This window comes from Oncorhynchus kisutch, linkage group LG13, assembly GCF_002021735.2.
Source record: "Oncorhynchus kisutch isolate 150728-3 linkage group LG13, Okis_V2, whole genome shotgun sequence".
Lineage (NCBI taxonomy): Eukaryota > Metazoa > Chordata > Actinopteri > Salmoniformes > Salmonidae > Oncorhynchus > Oncorhynchus kisutch.
Genome location: NC_034186.2, coordinates 10,039,684 through 10,061,532, shown reverse-complemented (window position 1 = coordinate 10,061,532; position 21,849 = coordinate 10,039,684).

The window sequence follows — 21,849 nt, the reverse complement described above, 5'->3', positions numbered from 1 at the left end:
AGAAACCATGTTAGGAGCAACCAGTAAATAATCCATATAACATGCAAAACACACTGTCTGTTTACAATGTGTTGTAAGAACTGCAAACATGTAGAATCTAGCCATAGCCACTGTCATATTGACAGTGCTGACATTAGGTTGCCTACGCAGTAAATTGTGATTGATAGTCGCACCAATCTAAAATGTCGTGAGGATATTTGTTGGTAGCATGTTCTCTACACTTGGACATGTGGAGTCAATTGTGAGGCCCAAAGGCTCATCCTTATTGACCTCTTAGTACTTACAGAGGCAGCATTTCTCAAACAAACTATTGTCAATCATCCACAGACTGAAGATATCCTCCTGAAATGTCTTCATAACCCATGTAAACTGCCCCATAGCAAGTTACTACCAGGGATTTGTTGCATTTAGAAAGTATTCAGACCCATTCACCTTTTCCACATTTTGTTACGTTTACAGCCTTCTTCTAAAACGTCATCAATCTACACACAATACCCCATAATGACACTGCAAAAACAGGTTTTGCAAATGTATTTAAAATTAAAAACAGAAATATCATATATACTGTACATAAGTATTCAGACTGTTTACTCAGTAATTTGTTGAAGCACCTTTGGCAGCGATTACAGTGTTGAGTCTTCTTGTGCATGATGCTACAAGATTGGCACACCTGTATTTGGGGAGTTTCCCCCATTCTTTCCTTCAGATCCTCTCAAGCTTTGACAGGTTAGTTAGGGAGCGTCACTGCACAGCTATTTTCAGGTCTCTCCAGAGATGTTCGATCGGGTTCAAGTCCGGGCTCTGGCTGGACATCTTAAGGACATACAGAGACTTGTCCCGAAGCCACCACTGCGTTGTCTTTGCTGTGTGCTTAGGGTCGATGTCCTATTGCAAGGTGAACCTTTGCCTCAGTCTGAGGTCTTGAGCTCTCAGGAGCAGATTTTCATCAAGGATCTCTCTCTACTTCGCTCCGTTCAACTTTCCCGCGATCCTGACTAGTCTCCCAGTCCACGTCGCTGAAAAACCTCCCCACAGCATGATGCTGCCACTACCATGCTTTACCGTAGGAATGATGCCAGGTTTCTTCCTGATGTTACGCTTGACATTCAGGCCAAAGAGTTCAGTCATTGTTTCATCAGACCAGAGAATATTGTTTCTCATGGTGTGAGTCCTTTAGGTGCCTTTTGACAACTCCAAGTGGGCTGTCATGTTGGGCTGCCTTTTACGGAGGAGTGGCTTCCGTCTGGCCACTCCACCATAAAGGCCTGATTGGTGGAGTGCTGCAGAGATGGTTGTCCTTCTGGAAGTTTCTCCCATCTCCACAGAGGAACTCTCGAGCTCTGTCAGAGTGACCACCAGGTTCTTGGTCCCCTTCCTGACCAAGGCCATTCTCCCCCGATTGCTCAGTTTGGCCTGGCGGGCAGCTGTAGGAAGAGTCTTGGTGGTTGCAAACTTCTTCCATTTAAGAATTATGGAGGCCACTGTGTTCTTGGGTATCTTCAATGCTGCACAAATGTTTTGGTACCCTTCCCCAGATCTGCGCCTCGACACAATCCTGTCTCCACGGACAATTCCTTTGACCTCATAGCATGGTGGGACCTTATAGACTGGTGTGTGCCTTTCCAAATCATGTCCAATCAATTGAATTTACCACAGGTGGACTACAATCAAGTTGTAGAAACATCTCAAGGATGATCAATGGAAACAGGATGCACCTGAGCTCAGCATCAAGTCTCATACCAAAAGGTCTGATTTCTAATTCGTAACATGATAGTGTAACACATACTGTATGCACACTTTACCTTGACGATGGGGAGAATTCATGAACCTGATGTTTTGTAAAGTTTTCTTTGTGTTTATTAGAGTATTGTAAACTTTAGTTCTTGTCCTTTTTCAAACAGTAAAGCCTGATACAGCATGAGTGAGTGATGCAGCGTTTTCTAGCTGGTTTGCATTCATTGTCATGGGTCTTGTCCTTAGGTAGGCCAGCTGAAAAGTCAAAATTGTCTATGTTGTAAAAATGTATGACATTGTTCTGTTGCTTTTTGGTCTTAATTTAAGGTTAGGGTTAGGAATTAGGGTTAGCTGTGTGGTTAAGATTAGGGTTAAGGTTAGGGTTAGGTTGAAAATCTGATTGTAAGACTTTGTGGCTCTGCTAGCTAGTGACCGGTCTGCAGAGCTACCCTCCAGAACAAGATTCATGAGGTAAAAAGCTAACCTGCCTTTGACTCAGTAATTATAAATAGGAGGAAAAATCACATACTTAAACCGCCTTAATAAGGACACACATCCGAGGTGGAATTTAATGAGTAGATCCTAGAAAAAAGTGTTGATATTTGGCACCGGGGTTCTGTTGCACGCGTCCAACTCAATAATCAAGTTTGCAGACAACACAACACTGGTAGGCCTGATTACCAACAATGACAAGACCACCTAAAATGAGGAGGTGAAGGACCTGGCAGAGTGGTGCCAGAAAATAACCTTTCCTTTAACATTAACAAATCGAAGGAGCTGATCTTGGACTTCAGGAGACAACAGAGAGAGCACGCCCCCATCCACATCGATGGGGCCGCAGTGGAGAAGGTCAAAAATGTCAAGTTCCTCGGCGTACACATCACTGACAATCTGAAAATGCTCCTCCCACACATACTATGTAGTGAAGAAGGCACAACACAACCTCAGGAGGCTGAAGAAATGTAGGTAGGACCAATAACATTTGATTTGATTTGGTCACACACATCATATCTGAAACATCAATGACGAAAGAAAAAAAGGACAGTATTTTATTTTTTAATAATTTTTCTTAAATTAGACATATGATATCCATGTTGTCGCGCAAATGTCAGCACTGGTTGATGTTTGTAATTTATCTCTTCAATGCTAGTTTTCACGACTTCATCCTGGTCCAACTTTCAAACTGTTGAAGAAAACATAATTCGATAGCCTTTGTTTTTTCCTTCAAACCATGACGTGCTGTGCTTTATTTCGCTCTTGCCTATAGAACGCATTGTGTGGGCAGTCTAAGTAACTGCATTTCAGTGCTAGAGGTGTCACTACAGACCCTGGTTCGATTACAGGCCAGACAATTGGCCCAACGTTGTCCGGGTTAGTGTTTGGCCGGGGTAGGCCGTCATTGTAAATATGAATTTATTCTTAATAACTGACTTTCCTCGTTAAATAAAGGTTAAGTAAAAATACATGAAAAACATTACCAAACCAGGGCATTATCAGCTGGTTTTTGGGATTAGTGTTGTTGTTGTCGTTGTTGTTTTCTCAAAGTGAGGTAATTACATTTCTTTCTGCAGGCCCTTTATCTCCCAAGCCCTCTTTCTGTACTTTATCTGTGATTCTAATTAGCCTGTTCTTTTTCCCTATGGGGATGAAAGAATTTACAGCTACATTGAATTATACAATCTTACATGAAACTAACCAAAACAATGCTGGGGAATATGAGTCAGACGTTATTTGAAAGAAAGTAAGCTCCAGGAAATTAGCAAAATGAAAGTGCATTTATTGGGAAAACATGTGTTATTTTGGTAAATCCTTGAAACACTTGAGTTCCTGAATAGAGTGGTAAAGCCTTGGATAAACTAGCTGTGTCTTAAGCTATAGAAAACAACTGTGTATCTGAGATAAAACAAGTACCATATGGTTCACCTTTCCCCCTTGAATAGGGCCCTGTGTTTTGGAGAATGTCACATGACCTAGATTCTAACCTTTATTTAAAGCTTATACAAATCAAATCAAATGTATTTGTCACATACACATGGTTAGCAGATGGTAATGGTCACATACACATGGTTAGCAGATGGTAATGGTCACATACACATGGTTAGCAGATGTTAATGGTCACATACACATGGTTAGCAGATGTTAATGGTCACATACACATGGTTAGCAGATGGTAATGGTGACATACACATGGTTAGCAGATGTTAATGGTCACATACACATGGTTAGCAGATGGTAATGGTCACATACACATGGTTAGCAGATGTTAATGGTCACATACACATGGTTAGCAGATGTTAATGGTCACATACACATGGTTAGCCGATGTTAATGGTCACATACACATGGTTAGCAGATGTTAATGGTCACATACACATGGTTAGCAGATGTTAATGGTCACATACACATGGTTAGCAGATGTTAATGGTCACATACACATGGTTAGCAGATGTTAATGGTCACATACACATGGTTAGCAGATGTTAATGGTCACATACACATGGTTAGCAGATGTTAATGGTCACATACACATGGTTAGCAGATGTTAATGGTCACATACACATGGTTAGCAGATGTTAATGGTCACATACACATGGTTAGCAGATGTTAATGGTCACATACACATGGTTAGCAGATGTTAATGGTCACATACACATGGTTAGCAGATGTTAATGGTCACATACACATGGTTAGCAGATGTTAATGGTCACATACACATGGTTAGCAGATGTTAATGGTCACATACACATGGTTAGCAGATGTTAATGGTCACATACACATGGTTAGCAGATGTTAATGGTCACATACACATGGTTAGCAGATGTTAATGGTCACATACACATGGTTAGCAGATGGTAATGGTCACATACACATGGTTAGCAGATGGTATTGTTCACATACACATGGTTAGCAGATGGTAATGGTCACATACACATGGTTAGCAGATGGTAATGGTCACATACACATGGTTAGCAGATGTTAATGGTCACATACACATGGTTAGCAGATGGTAATGGTCACATACACATGGTTAGCAGATGGTAATGGTCACATACACATGGTTAGCAGATGGTAATGGTCACATACACATGGTTAGCAGATGGTAATGGTCACATACATATGGTTAGCAGATGTTAATGGTCACATACACATGGTTAGCAGATGGTAATGGTCACATACACATGGTTAGCAGATGGTAATGGTGACATACACATGGTTAGCAGATGTTAATGGTCACATACACATGGTTAGCAGATGTTAATGGTCACATACACATGGTTAGCAGATGTTAATGGTCACATACACATGGTTAGCAGATGTTAATGGTCACATACACATGGTTAGCAGATGTTAATGGTCACATACACATGGTTAGCAGATGTTAATGGTCACATACACATGGTTAGCAGATGTTAATGGTCACATACACATGGTTAGCAGATGTTAATGGTCACATACACATGGTTAGCAGATGTTAATGGTCACATACACATGGTTAGCAGATGTTAATGGTCACATACACATGGTTAGCAGATGTTAATGGTCACATACACATGGTTAGCAGATGTTAATGGTCACATACACATGGTTAGCAGATGTTAATGGTCACATACACATGGTTAGCAGATGTTAATGGTCACATACACATGGTTAGCAGATGTTAATGGTCACATACACATGGTTAGCAGATGGTAATGGTCACATACACATGGTTAGCAGATGGTATTGTTCACATACACATGGTTAGCAGATGGTAATGGTCACATACACATGGTTAGCAGATGGTAATGGTCACATACACATGGTTAGCAGATGTTAATGGTCACATACACATGGTTAGCAGATGGTAATGGTCACATACACATGGTTAGCAGATGGTAATGGTCACATACACATGGTTAGCAGATGGTAATGGTCACATACACATGGTTAGCAGATGGTAATGGTCACATACACATGGTTAGCAGATGGTAATGGTCACATACACATGGTTAGCAGATGTTAATGGTCACATACACATGGTTAGCAGATGGTAATGGTCACATACACATGGTTAGCAGATGGTAATGGTCACATACACATGGTTAGCAGATGGTAATGGTCACATACACATGGTTAGCAGATGTAATGGTCACATACACATGGTTAGCAGATGGTAATGGTCACATACACATGGTTAGCAGATGTTAATGGTCACATACACATGGTTAGCAGATGTTAATGGTCACATACACATGGTTAGCAGATGGTAATGGTCACATACACATGGTTAGCAGATGTTAATGGTCACATACACATGGTTAGCAGATGTTAATGGTCACATACACATGGTTAGCAGATGTTAATGGTCACATACACATGGTTAGCAGATGTTAATGGTCACATACACATGGTTAGCAGATGTTAATGGTCACATACACATGGTTAGCAGATGTTAATGGTCACATACACATGGTTAGCAGATGTTAATGGTCACATACACATGGTTAGCAGATGTTAATGGTCACATACACATGGTTAGCAGATGTTAATGGTCACATACACATGGTTAGCAGATGTTAATGGTCACATACACATGGTTAGCAGATGTTAATGGTCACATACACATGGTTAGCAGATGTTAATGGTCACATACACATGGTTAGCAGATGTTAATGGTCACATACACATGGTTAGCAGATGTTAATGGTCACATACACATGGTTAGCAGATGTTAATGTTAATGGTCACATACACATGGTTAGCAGATGTTAATGTTATTTGTCACACACACATGGTTAGCAGATGTTAATGTATTTGTCACATACACATGGTTAGCAGATGTTAATGTTATTTGTCACATACACATGGTTAGCAGATGTTAATGTATTTGTCACATACACATGGTTAGCAGATGTTAATGGTATTTGTCACATACACATGGTTAGCAGATGTTAATGTTAATGGTCACATACACATGGTTAGCAGATGTTAATGTTATTTGTCACATACACATGGTTAGCAGATGTTAATGTATTTGTCACATACACAGGGTTAGCAGATGTTAATGGTCACATACACATGGTCAGCAGATGTTAATGTTATTTGTCACATACACAGGGTTAGCAGATGTTAATGATCACATACACATGGTCAGCAGATGTTAATGTTATTTGTCACATACACAGGGTTAGCAGATGTTAATGGTCACATACACATGGTTAGCAGATGTTAATGGTCACATACACATGGTTAGCAGATGTTAATGGTCACATACACATGGTTAGCAGATGTTAATGGTCACATACACATGGTTAGCAGATGTTAATGGTCACATACACATGGTTAGCAGATGTTAATGTTAATGGTCACATACACATGGTTAGCAGATGTTAATGTTATTTGTCACATACACATGGTTAGCAGATGTTAATGTTATTTGTCACATACACATGGTTAGCAGATGTTAATGTTATTTGTCACATACACAGGGTTAGCAGATGTTAATGTTATTTGTCACATACACAGGGTTAGCAGATGTTAATGTTATTTGTCACATACACATGGTTAGCAGATGTTAATGTTATTTGTCACATACACAGGGTTAGCAGATGTTAATGGTCACATACACATGGTCAGCAGATGTTAATGTTATTTGTCACATACACAGGGTTAGCAGATGTTAATGGTCACATACACATGGTCAGCAGATGTTAATGTTATTTGTCACATACACATGGTTAGCAGATGGTAATGGTCACATACACATGGTTAGCAGATGGTAATGGTCACATACACATGGTTAGCAGATGGTAATGGTCACATACATATGGTTAGCAGATGTTAATGGTCACATACACATGGTTAGCAGATGGTAACGGTCACATACACATGGTTAGCAGATGTTAATGGTCACATACACATGGTTAGCAGATGGTAATGGTCACATACACATGGTTAGCAGATGTTAATGGTCACATACACATGGTTAGCAGATGGTAATGGTCACATACACATGGTTAGCAGATGTTAATGGTCACATACACATGGTTAGCAGATGTTAATGGTCACATACACATGGTTAGCAGATGTTAATGGTCACATACACATGGTTAGCAGATGTTAATGGTCACATACACATGGTTAGCAGATGTCAATGGTCACATACACATGGTTAGCAGATGTTGATGGTCACATACACATGGTTAGCAGATGTTAATGGTCACATACACATGGTTAGCAGATGTTAATGGTCACATACACATGGTTAGCAGATGTTAATGGTCACATACACATGGTTAGCAGATGTTAATGTTAATGGTCACATACACATGGTTAGCAGATGTTAATGTTATTTGTCACACACACATGGTTAGCAGATGTTAATGTATTTGTCACATACACATGGTTAGCAGATGTTAATGTTATTTGTCACATACACATGGTTAGCAGATGTTAATGTTATTTGTCACATACACATGGTTAGCAGATGTTAATGTTATTTGTCACATACACATGGTTAGCAGATGTTAATGTTATTTGTCACATACACATGGTCAGCAGATGTTAATGTTATTTGTCACATACACATGGTTAGCAGATGTTAATGTTATTTGTCACATACACATGGTTAGCAGATGTTAATGTTATTTGTCACATACACATGGTTAGCAGATGTTAATGTTATTTGTCACATACACATGGTTAGCAGATGTTAATGTTATTTGTCACATACACAGGGTTAGCAGATGTTAATGTTATTTGTCACATACACAGGGTTAGCAGATGTTAATGGTCACATACACATGGTCAGCAGATGTTAATGTTATTTGTCACATACACAGGGTTAGCATATGTTAATGATCACATACACATGGTCAGCAGATGTTAATGTTATTTGTCACATACACAGGGTTAGCAGATGTTAATGGTCACATACACATGGTTAGCAGATGTTAATGGTCACATACACATGGTTAGCAGATGTTAATGGTCACATACTCATGGTTAGCAGATGTTAATGGTCACATACACATGGTTAGCAGATGTTAATGGTCACATACACATGGTTAGCAGATGTTAATGTTAATGGTCACATACACATGGTTAGCAGATGTTAATGTTATTTGTCACATACACATGGTTAGCAGATGTTAATGTTATTTGTCACATACACATGGTTAGCAGATGTTAATGTTATTTGTCACATACACAGGGTTAGCAGATGTTAATGTTATTTGTCACATACACAGGGTTAGCAGATGTTAATGTTATTTGTCACATACACAGGGTTAGCAGATGTTAATGTTATTTGTCACATACACAGGGTTAGCAGATGTTAATGTTATTTGTCACATACACAGGGTTAGCAGATGTTAATCGTCATATACACATGGTCAGCAGATGTTAATGTTATTTGTCACATACACAGGGTTAGCAGATGTTAATGGTCACATACACATGGTCAGCAGATGTTAATGTTATTTGTCACATACACAGGATTAGCAGATGTTAATGGTCACATACACATGGTCAGCAGATGTTAATGTTATTTGTCACATACACATGGTTAGCAGATGTTAATGTTATTTGTCACATACACATGGTTAGCAGATGTTAATGTTATTTGTCACATACACATGGTTAGCAGATGTTAATGGTCACATACACATGGTTAGCAGATGTTAATGGTCACATACACATGGTTAGCAGATGTTAATGTTATTTGTCACATACACATGGTTAGCAGATGTTAATGTATTTGTCACATACACATGGTTAGCAGATGTTAATGGTATTTGTCACATACACATGGTTAGCAGATGTTAATGTTATTTGTCACATACACATGGTTAGCAGATGTTAATGTTATTTGTCACATACACATGGTTAGCAGATGTTAATGGTCACATACACATGGTCAGCAGATGTTAATGTTATTTGTCACATACACAGGGTTAGCAGATGTTAATGGTCACATACACATGGTCAGCAGATGTTAATGTTATTTGTCACATACACAGGGTTAGCAGATGTTAATGGTCACATACACATGGTCAGCAGATGTTAATGTTATTTGTCACATACACATGGTTAGCAGATGGTAATGGTCACATACACATGGTTAGCAGATGGTAATGGTCACATACACATGGTTAGCAGATGGTAATGGTCACATACATATGGTTAGCAGATGTTAATGGTCACATACACATGGTTAGCAGATGGTAATGGTCACATACACATGGTTAGCAGATGTTAATGGTCACATACACATGGTTAGCAGATGGTAATGGTCACATACACATGGTTAGCAGATGTTAATGGTCACATACACATGGTTAGCAGATGGTAATGGTCACATACACATGGTTAGCAGATGGTAATGGTCACATACACATGGTTAGCAGATGTTAATGGTCACATACACATGGTTAGCAGATGTTAATGGTCACATACACATGGTTAGCAGATGGTAATGGTCACATACACATGGTTAGCAGATGTTAATGGTCACATACACATGGTTAGCAGATGTTAATGGTCACATACACATGGTTAGCAGATGTTAATGGTCACATACACATGGTTAGCAGATGTTAATGGTCACATACACATGGTTAGCAGATGTTAATGGTCACATACACATGGTTAGCAGATGTTAATGGTCACATACACATGGATAGCAGATGTTAATGGTCACATACACATGGTTAGCAGATGTTAATGGTCACATACACATGGTTAGCAGATGTTAATGTTAATGGTCACATACACATGGTTAGCAGATGTTAATGGTCACATACACATGGTTAGCAGATGTTAATGTTAATGGTCACATACACATGGTTAGCAGATGTTAATGGTCACATACACATGGTTAGCAGATGTTAATGGTCACATACACATGGTTAGCAGATGTTAATGTTAATGGTCACATACACATGGTTAGCAGATGTTAATGTTATTTGTCACATACACATGGTTAGCAGATGTTAATGTATTTGTCACATACGCATGGTTAGCAGATGTCAATGTTATTTGTCACATACACATGGTTAGCAGATGTTAATGTTATTTGTCACATACACATGGTTAGCAGATGTTAATGTTATTTGTCACATACACATGGTTAGCAGATGTTAATGTTATTTGTCACATACACAGGGTTAGCAGATGTTAATGTTATTTGTCACATACACATGGTTAGCAGATGTTAATGTTATTTGTCACATACACAGGGTTAGCAGATGTTAATGGTCACATACACATGGTCAGCAGATGTTAATGTTATTTGTCACATACACAGGGTTAGCAGATGTTAATGATCACATACACATGGTCAGCAGATGTTAATGTTATTTGTCACATACACAGGGTTAGCAGATGTTAATGGTCACATACACATGGTTAGCAGATGTTAATGGTCACATACACATGGTTAGCAGATGTTAATGGTCACATACACATGGTTAGCAGATGTTAATGGTCACATACACATGGTTAGCAGATGTTAATGGTCACATACACATGGTTAGCAGAGGTTAATGTTAATGGTCACATACACATGGTTAGCAGATGTTAATGTTATTTGTCACATACACATGGTTAGCAGATGTTAATGTTATTTGTCACATACACATGGTTAGCAGATGTTAATGTTATTTGTCACATACACATGGTTAGCAGATGTTAATGTTATTTGTCACATACACAGGGTTAGCAGATGTTAATGTTATTTGTCACATACACAGGGTTAGCAGATGTTAATGTTATTTGTCACATACACAGGGTTAGCAGATGTTAATGTTATTTGTCACATACACAGGGTTAGCAGATGTTAATGGTCACATACACATGGTCAGCAGATGTTAATGTTATTTGTCACATACACAGGGTTAGCAGATGTTAATGGTCACATACACATGGTCAGCAGATGTTAATGTTATTTGTCACATACACATGGTTAGCAGATGTTAATGTTATTTGTCACATACACATGGTTAGCAGATGTTAATGTTATTTGTCACATACACATGGTTAGCAGATGTTAATGGTCACATACACATGGTTAGCAGATGTTAATGGTCACATACACATGGTTAGCAGATGTTAATGGTCACATACACATGGTTAGCAGATGTTAATGGTCACATACACATGGTTAGCAGATGTTAATGGTCACATACACATGGTTAGCAGATGTTAATGGTCACATACACATGGTTAGCAGATGTTAATGGTCACATACACATGGTTAGCAGATGTTAATGGTCACATACACATGGTTAGCAGATGTTAATGGTCACATACACATGGTTAGCAGATGTTAATGGTCACATACGCATGGTTAGCAGATGTTAATGGTCACATACACATGGTTAGCAGATGTTAATGTTAATGGTCACATACACATGGTTAGCAGATGTTAATGTTATTTGTCACATACACATGGTTAGCAGATGTTAATGTATTTGTCACATACACATGGTTAGCAGATGTTAATGGTATTTGTCACATACACATGGTTAGCAGATGTTAATGTTATTTGTCACATACACATGGTTAGCAGATGTTAATGTTATTTGTCACATACACATGGTTAGCAGATGTTAATGGTCACATACACATGGTCAGCAGATGTTAATGTTATTTGTCACATACACAGGGTTAGCAGATGTTAATGGTCACATACACATGGTCAGCAGATGTTAATGTTATTTGTCACATACACATGGTTAGCAGATGTTAATGGTCATATACACATGGTCAGCAGATGTTAATGTTATTTGTCACATACACATGGTTAGCAGATGTTAATGTTATTTGTCACATACACATGGTTAGCAGATGTTAATGTTATTTGTCACACACACATGGTTAGCAGATGTTAATGCGAGTGTAGCGAAATGCTTGTGCTTCTATTTCCGACAATGCAGTAATAACCAACAAGTAATCTAACCTAACAATTCCAAAACTACTACCTTATACACACAAGTGTAAAGGGATAAAGAATATGTACGTAAGATATATGAATGAGTGATGTTACAGAACGGCATAGGCAGGATGCAGTAGATGGTATCGAGTACAGTATATACATATGAGATGAGTAATGTAGGGTATGTAAACAAAGTGGCATAGTTTAAGTGGCTAGTGATACATGTATTACATAAAGATGCAGTAGATGGTATCGAGTACAGTATATACATATGAGATGAGTAATGTAGGGAATGTAAACAAAGTGGCATAGTTTAAAGTGGCTAGTGATACATGTATTACAAACTGTTCCCGTTTCTTTTTATGTCACATGGTCCAGCCACATATCCCATCACAACCTCCAGCACCATCCTCCAGCACCATCCTCCAGCACCATGCTCAGACAATTGCTTTCATTTTAGGTGTAACTCTCATTCCCTTGAAATTACTTAAAATACATGTTAAAATATAGGTAATGTGACATGTTTACCACATGACCAGAAGTATGTGGACACCTGCTCATTGAACATCTCTTTCCAAAATTAGGGGCAATAATATGGAGTTGGTCCCCCCTTTGCTGCTAGAACAACTCTACTCTTCTGGCCAGGTTTTCCACTAGATGTTGGAACATTGCTGCGGGTACTTGCTTCCATTCAGCCACAAGAGCATTACGGAGGTCGAGCACTGATGTTGGGTGAATAGGCATGGCTTGCAGTCAGCATTCCAATTCATCCCAAAGGTGTTCAATGGGGTTGAGGTCAGGGCTGTGTCCAGGCCAGTCAAGTTCTTCCCCACTGATCTCAACAAACCATTTCTGTATGGACCTCACTTTGTGCATGGGGGCATTGTCATGCTGAAACAGGAAAAGGCCATTCCCAAACTGTTGCCACAAAGTTGGAAGTACAGAATCATCTAGATTGTCATTGTATGCTGTAGAGTTAAGATTTCCCTTGACTGGGAGTAAGGGGCTCTGCCCAAACCATGAAAAACAGCCCCAGACCATTATTCGTCCTCCACCAAACTTTACAGTTTGCACTACGCATTCGGGCAGGTAGCGTTCTCCTGGCATCTGCATATAGTCTGGTTCGTCCGTTGGACAGCCAAATGGTAAAGTGTTATTCATCACTCCGGGGAATACGTTTTCACTGCTCCAGAGTCCAATGGCGGTGAGCTTCACACCACTCCAGCCGACGCTTGGCATTGTACATGGTGATCCTAGGCTTGTGTGTGGCTGCTCGGCCAAGGAAACCCATTTCATGAAGCTCCCGACCAACAGTTCTTGTGCTGACGTTGCTTACAGAGGCAGTTTGGAACTGGGTAGTGAGTGTTGCAACCGAGGACAGACAATTTTTACGTGCTACGCACTTCAGCACTCGGCTATCCCTTTCTATGAGCTTGTGTGGCTCACCACTTTGCGGCTGAGCCGTTGTTGCTCCTAGACATTTCCACTTCACAATAACAGCATTTACAGTTGACCGGGGTCGCTCTAGTAGGGCAGAAATGTGATGAACTGACTTGTTGGAAAGGTAGCATCCTATGACGGTGCCACCTTCAGTAAGGTCATTCTACTGCCAATGTTTGTCTATGGAGATTGCATGGCTGTGTGCTCTATTTTTATACATCTGTCAGCAACAGGTGTAGCTGGAATAGCCAAATCCACTAATTTGAAGGGGTGTCCACATACTTTAGTATATATAGCGTAGTGATGTGTCCCTGAATATGTCCCTGATGTGTCTCTGAGTTTGTCTAAGACATGGGCCCAGGGTTTTTCCTGGTCAGGTCAGATTCACATAAGGAACTATCTACGAACCATCCAGGAACCATCTAGGAACCATCCAGCACATTCAACATCAGTTGGCATATATCACACAGCCCATCTCTGATCTGCATGTACATTGCTGTGTTTCCACCATATTTATCTCCCATTCAGCACCTCAAAGGTGAATAAAGGTGCTAAGCTAACGGGGCTAGATCCGGTATTAGCTCTTCACAGGTGAGGCCTAGGGGGATCAGACAGGAATTCAGCACTCTACAGTCCTCATCAGGTCTGTATAACATCGCAAAGTACTCCTGCTGTGCTCTGCAAGGCTAATTCACTATAGAAAAGCAAAAACATAATGTTCAGACTTCATGTGGTAACTAGGCTAGTGGTCACTAGGGACATCATGTGGTTACTAGGGACATACTGTGGTCATTACGGTAGTGGTCACGAGGGCGATCATGTGGTTACTAGGGACATCATATGGTTACTAGGGTAGTGGTCTCTAGGGATATCATGTGGTTACTAGGGACCTCATGTAGTCACTAGGGACATAATGTGGTTATTAGGGACATCATGTGGTCACTAGGGACATCATGTGGTTACTAGGGACATCATATGGTTACTAGGGTAGTGATCTCTAGGGACATCATGTGGTCACTAGGGACATCATATGGTTACTAGGGACATAATATGTTACTAGGGACATCATGTGGTTACTAGGGACATCATGTGGTTACTAGGGACAACATGTGGTCACTAGTGTAGTGGTCTCTAGGGACGTCATGTGGTCACTAGGGACATTTTTTATTTATTGAACCAGGCAAGTCAGTTAAGAACAAATTCTTATTTCCAATGCCGTCCTTGGAAGAGTGGGTTAACTGCCTTGTTCAGGGGCAGAACGACATATTTTTACCTTGTCAGCTTGGGGATTCGATCAAGCAACCTTTCGGTTACTGGCCCAACGCTCTAACCACTAGGCCATCATGTGGTCACTAGGGACATCATGTGGTCACTAGGGACATAATGTGGTTACTAGGGTAGTGGTAACTAGGGACATCATGACGTTACTGGGGTAGTGGTCACTAGGGACATCATGTGATCACTAGGGACATCATGTGATCACTAGGGACATCATGTGGTCACTAGGGACATCATGTGGTCACTAGGGACATTGTGTGGTCACTAGGGACATCATGTGGTAGATTAGAAGAGGAGGTAGATTAGAAGTGGTCACTAGGGTAGAGGTCACTAGGGACATCATGTGGTCACTGGGGACTTGAAATAACACAAATGCCAATAAAAAGAAGGCGTTGCTTGTCTCCAGAGGTTTAATTTGACGCAGTGAAGACCTCTTGTTGTGACAGACTTGGGCTTCAAGACAATATCTAATTTGGAGGACATTTCAATCCCTGAGGTTTTATGCTTGTAATGATTATGTTGTAATGATAATTTTGGTAGCAGGTGATTTACCCTAACTTTCTTGATGGAGGGAGACGCATATCAGAGGTGGGGGAGGCAGATTAGAAGGCAAGGTAGATTAGAAGGGGAGGTAGATTAGAAGGGGAGGTAGATTAGAAGGGGGGATAGATTAGAAGGGGAGGTAGGCTAGAAGGTGAAGTAGGTTATTTAAAGGGGAGGTAGATTAGAAGGGGAGGTAGGTTAGAAGACGAAGTATGTTAAAAGGGTAGGTAGATTAGTAGGGGAGGTAGATAGAAGGGGAGGTAGGTTATAAGGCAAAGTAGGTTAAAAGGGGAGGTAGATTAGAAGGGGAGGTAGATTAGAAGGGGACGTAGATTAGAAGGGGTGGTAGATTAGAAGGGAGGTAGATAAGAAGGGGAGGTAGATTAGAAGGGGAGGTAGATTAGAAGGGGGGATAGATTAGAAGGGGAGGTAGGCTAGAAGGTGAAGTAGGTTATTTAAAGGGGAGGTAGATTAGAAGGGGAGGTAGGTTAGAAGACGAAGTATGTTAAAAGGGTAGGTAGATTAGTAGGGGAGGTAGATAGAAGGGGAGGTAGGTTATAAGGCAAAGTAGGTTAAAAGGGGAGGTAGATTAGAAGGGGAGGTAGATTAGAAGGGGACGTATATTAGAAGGGGTGGTAGATTAGAAGGGAGGTAGATAAGAAGAGGAGGTAGGTTAGAAGGGGAGGTAGATTAGAAGGGGAGGTAGAATAGAAGGGGAGGTAGATTAGAAAGGGAGGTAGATTAGAAGGGTAGGCAGATTAGAAGGCAAGGTAGATTAGAAGGGGAGGTAGATTAGAAGGGGAGGTAGATTAGAAGGGGGGATAGATTAGAAGGGGAGGTAGGCTAGAAGGTGAAGTAGGTTATTTAAAGGGGAGGTAGATTAGAAGGGGAGGTAGGTTAGAAGACGAAGTATGTTAAAAGGGTAGGTAGATTAGTAGGGGGGTAGATAGAAGGGGAGGTAGGTTATAAGGCAAAGTAGGTTAAAAGGGGAGGTAGATTAGAAGGGGAGGTAGATTAGAAGGGGACGTAGATTAGAAGGGGTGGTAGATTAGAAGGGAGGTAGATAAGAAGAGGAGGTAGATTAGAAGGGGAGGTAGAATAAAAGGGGAGGTAGATTAGAAAGGGAGGTAGATTAGAAGGGTAGGTAGATTAGAAGGGGAGGTAGATTAGAAGGGGAGGTAGATTAGAAGGGGAGGTAGATTAGAAGGGGAGGTAGAATAGAAGGGGAGGTAGATTAGAAAGGGAGGTAGATTAGAAGGGTAGGTAGATTAGAAGGGGAGATAGATTAAAAGGTGAAATAGATTAGAAGTGGAGGAGATGGTATCGTAGGTGGAAATCAAAACAACAATAGAATCACCATGACACGATTGACTGTACAAGATTACACCAACAGGTTTTGATATGAATTCATAATAAATAAGGAGACATATGCTTCATACAGCAATCAACCCATTAATCAAATGTTTTAAATGAATGATATGTATCCATTGATTCTTGAAGAATATAATTTATAAATGCCTCATCAGCTAAGTTCAACCATCGAACCCCATCAGAACCCAAAATATAAGCTAGCTTAACTCCAATTTTTCTAAACAAAGTAAATGTTAACTAACACTATATAGCCTCACAACATTGTTAAAGTGAATAAATAAATAATAATGTTGATCATGTCATTTTATTAAGGCTTTAATATATTTTATATTAAGGCTCCCGAGTAGCGCAGCGGTCTAAGGCACTGCATCGCAGTGCTAGCTGAAACACTACAGTCCCTGGTTTGAATCCAGGCTGAATCACATCCGGCCATGATTGCGAGTCCCATAGCACGGCACACAATTGGCCCAGCGTCGTCCGAGTTTGGCCGGGGAAGGCCGCCATTGTAAATAAGAATTTATTCTTAAATGACTTGCCGAGTTAAATAACTTTTTAAAATAGATAAATATACGCATCGACAGGTGGTGAGATATAAAACATAAAAATAAATGTATTTAACCAGGTAGGCCAGTTGAGAACAAGTTCTAATTTACAACTGCGAACTGGCCAAGATAAAGCAAAGCAGTGTGACATAAACCACAACACAGAGTTACACATGGGATAAACAAATGTACAGTCAATAACACAATAGAAAAATCTATATAGAGCTTGTGCAAATGTAGAAAGTAGTGGCAAAATAATTACAATTTAGCATTAACACTGGAGTGATAGTTGTGCAGATGATGATGTGCAAGTAGAGACACGGGTTCAAAAGAGCAAAAAGATAACAATGTCGGGTGAGGTAGTTGGGTGGGCTGTGTGCAGGTGCAGTGATTGGTAAGCTGCTCTGACAGTTCATGCTTATAGTTAGTGAGGGAAATGTAAGTCTCCAGCCTTAGTGACTTTTGCAATTCATTCCCATCATTGGCAGCAGAGAACTGGAAGGAGAGGCGGCCAAAGGAGGTGTTCACTTTGGGGATGACCAGAGAAATATACCTGCTGGAGCACATGCTTCGGGTGGGTGTTGCTATGGTGACCAGTGAGCTGAGATAAGGTGGGGCTTTACCTAGCAAAGACTTATAGATGACCTGGAGCCAGTGGGTTTGGCAACGGATATGTAGCGAGGGCCAGCCAACGAGAGACTACAGGTCACACTCGTGGGTAATATATGGGGCTTTAGTGACAAAACAGATGGCATTGTGATAGACTACATCCAATTTGCTGAGTAGAGTGTTGAAGGCTGTTTGGTAAATGACATTGCCAAAGTCAAGGATTGGTAGGATAGTCAGTTTTACGAGGGTATGTTTGGCAGCATGAGTGAAGGAGACTTTGTTACGAAATAGGAAGCCGATTCTAGATTTGATTTTGGATTGGAGATGCTTAATGTGAGTCTGGAAGGAGAGTTTACAGTCTAACCAGACACCTAGGTATTTGTAGTTGTCCACATGTACTAAGTCAGAACCGTCCAGAGTAGTGATGCTAGTTGGGCGGGCGGGTGTGGGCAGCAATTGGTTGAAGAGCATGCATTTAGTTTAACTAGCATTTAAGAGCAGTTAGAGGCCACGGAAGGAGAGTTGTATGGCATTGAAGCTCGTTTGGAGGTTTATTAATTCATTGGGATAGGGGGCAGTATTTTCACGTAGGATAGGCATATAATAGGTAGATTTAGATAGAAAACACTCTAAAGTTTCAAAAACTGTTAGAAATATGTCTGTGAGTATAACAGAACTGATATGGCAGTAGAAACCCCGAAGACAAACCATGCCCAAAAAATTAATGTTCAGCTTATCACTGTTTTCAATGGCTAGAACTATAATTAGAAGCCCAAGTCCTCCCAAATTGCAGTACCTAGGGCTTCCACTAGATGTCAACAGTATTTAGAAAGAGTTTCCGGCTGGTTTTTGGAAAAAGGACCCAGAAATTGTAGTTTTTCTAGGTGGCTCCCATTTTGGCTGTAGTGTTTCCAAACGTGTGGAGGAAAGTGCGTTCTTTCTTATTTATCTCCGGTAATGAACATACTATTCTCTGTCTTAAATTGTATAATTTATTTGCATATTAGGATACCTAAGGTTTGATTATAAATGTCGTTTGACTTGTTTGGAAAAGTTTATTAGTAACGTTTGGGATTCATTTTGTATGCATTTTGATGGAAGGAAAATGGATGGATTATTGACTGAAGCGCGCCAGCTAAACTGAGTTTTTATGGATATAAAGAAGGACATTATCGACCATTTGTAATGTAACTGGGACCTTTGGAGTGCCAACAAAAGAAGATCATCAAAGGTAAGGCATTTTTTATATCACTATTTCTGACTTTTATGTCGTACCTGCCTGGCTGAAGTATGTTTTTCATGTGTTGGTATGTGAGGTGCTGTCCTCAGATAATCGCATGGTTTGCTTTCGCCGTAAAGCCTTTTTGAAATCTGATTAACAACAAGTGAAGCTTTATATTGATGTATTACACTTGTGATTTTATGAAAGTTAAATATTTATAGTAATTTCATTTGAATTTGGCGCTCTGCAATTTCACCAGATGTTGTCGAGGTGTCCCGCTAGCAGCACGCCTTTCCCAAACAGGTGTCCCAAGAAGGGTCAGATGTATTCAGAATGGTGTCGTCTGCGTAGAGATGGATCAGAGAATCAGCAGCAAGAGCGACATCATTGATATATACAGAGAAAAGAGTCGGCCCGAGAACTGAACCCTGTGGCACCCCCATAGAGACTGCCAGAGGTCCGGACAACAGGCCCTCCAATTTGACACACTGAACTCTATCTGAGAAGTGGTTGGTGAACCAGGCAAGGCAGTCATTTGAGAAACCAATGTCATTGAGTCTGCCGATAAGAATGCGGTGATTGACAGAGTCGAAAGCCTTGGCCAGGTCGATGAATACGGCTGCACAGTACTGTCTTTTATCGATGGTGGTTATGATATCGTTTAGGACCTTGAGTGATGCTGAGGTGCACCCATGACCAGATCGGAAACCAGATTGCATAGCGGAGGTACGGTGGGATTCGAAATGGTCGGTGATCTGTTTGTTAACTTGGCTTTCAAATCATTTAGAAAAGCAGAGCAGGATGGATATAGGTCTGTAACAGTTTGGGTCTAGAGTGTCTCCCACTTTGAAGAGGGTGATGACCGCGGCAGCTTTCCAATCTTTAGAGATCTCAGATGATACGAAAGAGAGGTTGAACAGGCTAGTAATAGGGGTTGCAACAATTGCGGTGGATAACTTTAGAAAGAGAGGGTCCAGATTGTCTCACCCAGCTGATTTGTAGGGGTCCAGATTTTGCAGCTCTTTCAGCACATCAGCTATCTGGATTTGGGAGAAGGAGAAGCGGGGGGTGGGGCGGGCTTTGGCAGGTTGCTGCAGAGCTGTTGGCCGGGGTAGGGGTAGCCAGGTGATATGTTATTTAGAGGCCTGTTCTTTTTATAGTCAGCTAATTGTTGAGATTAGGAGCATTTCTCTTATCTACTTTGCTTTCGATTCACACTGGCTAAGACACTTCAGAGCTGTGAGTTTATCAGTGTATTAATTTTGTCAGGATGTCATGTCATTTCCAGCTCAAGGTGACAAATCTCCACATTAGCCTTTATACTGTTGGTTATGAAAGGCAGTATAGGCTTATTACTTTGCTTTTCCACAATTGTGAAGTATGCACTATAAGTATTAGACACTGAACTGTTCAAAATTAATTTGGGGAATTGAGATTATGTACATGCAGTATGTTATCATGTAAATAAAGACATTTTGCCAATTAAAAGAAATGACTTCTGTCTCGTGTGAGTACAGAAACATAGGCTTATTTTCAAAGTTACTTTGTACGAAACATGTCCTTTCCATTGCCCTCTGTCTTTCACAGTGAGTAGAGACCCATTTAACTTTATCTTAATTAAATCGAAGATGTTATGTTCATTATATCCAGCTCATTGCGAGTTAATATAACAAGTGCTCATTTGACTTTTTTCACATTTTTTTCTGGTCATGTTTTTGTAACTCGTTAATCTAATTCAATCGACCTTCAGTTTGAAATCCCTTATGTGTCCTTCATTAGTAATTAACAGCTGCTTTCTCCTCTCCGGAGATGTACAGATGTACGTTGCGCTGTCGGAACCTTGTTTTTGTTTCGCTCTAGTGTTGGAAGGGGCTAATGGCGGCTTGTGAATTAGAATTCTCAGCAAAGCAGGGATAATTACCAGGACCCGTTGAATATTTAGTAAACTCCTGCGTGAGATGAATGAATTGCATTTATTTCCAAAATTACCACCCCGAGAATATGGTGGGTTGTCTGTGGAGAGCGAACAGACGCTACTCAAAAGTGTGTCCATCAGATATTTCAAGGGCATCTTCACCACTCTGGTGTGCAGCGGAATATAACAGAGTTTCTCTCTTCATTTACCCGAAGAACAGCATGCACCCACTAAGCATTACAGTGAGAAGTGTCACGGTGGCATAGTGGGTTTAGGGTGA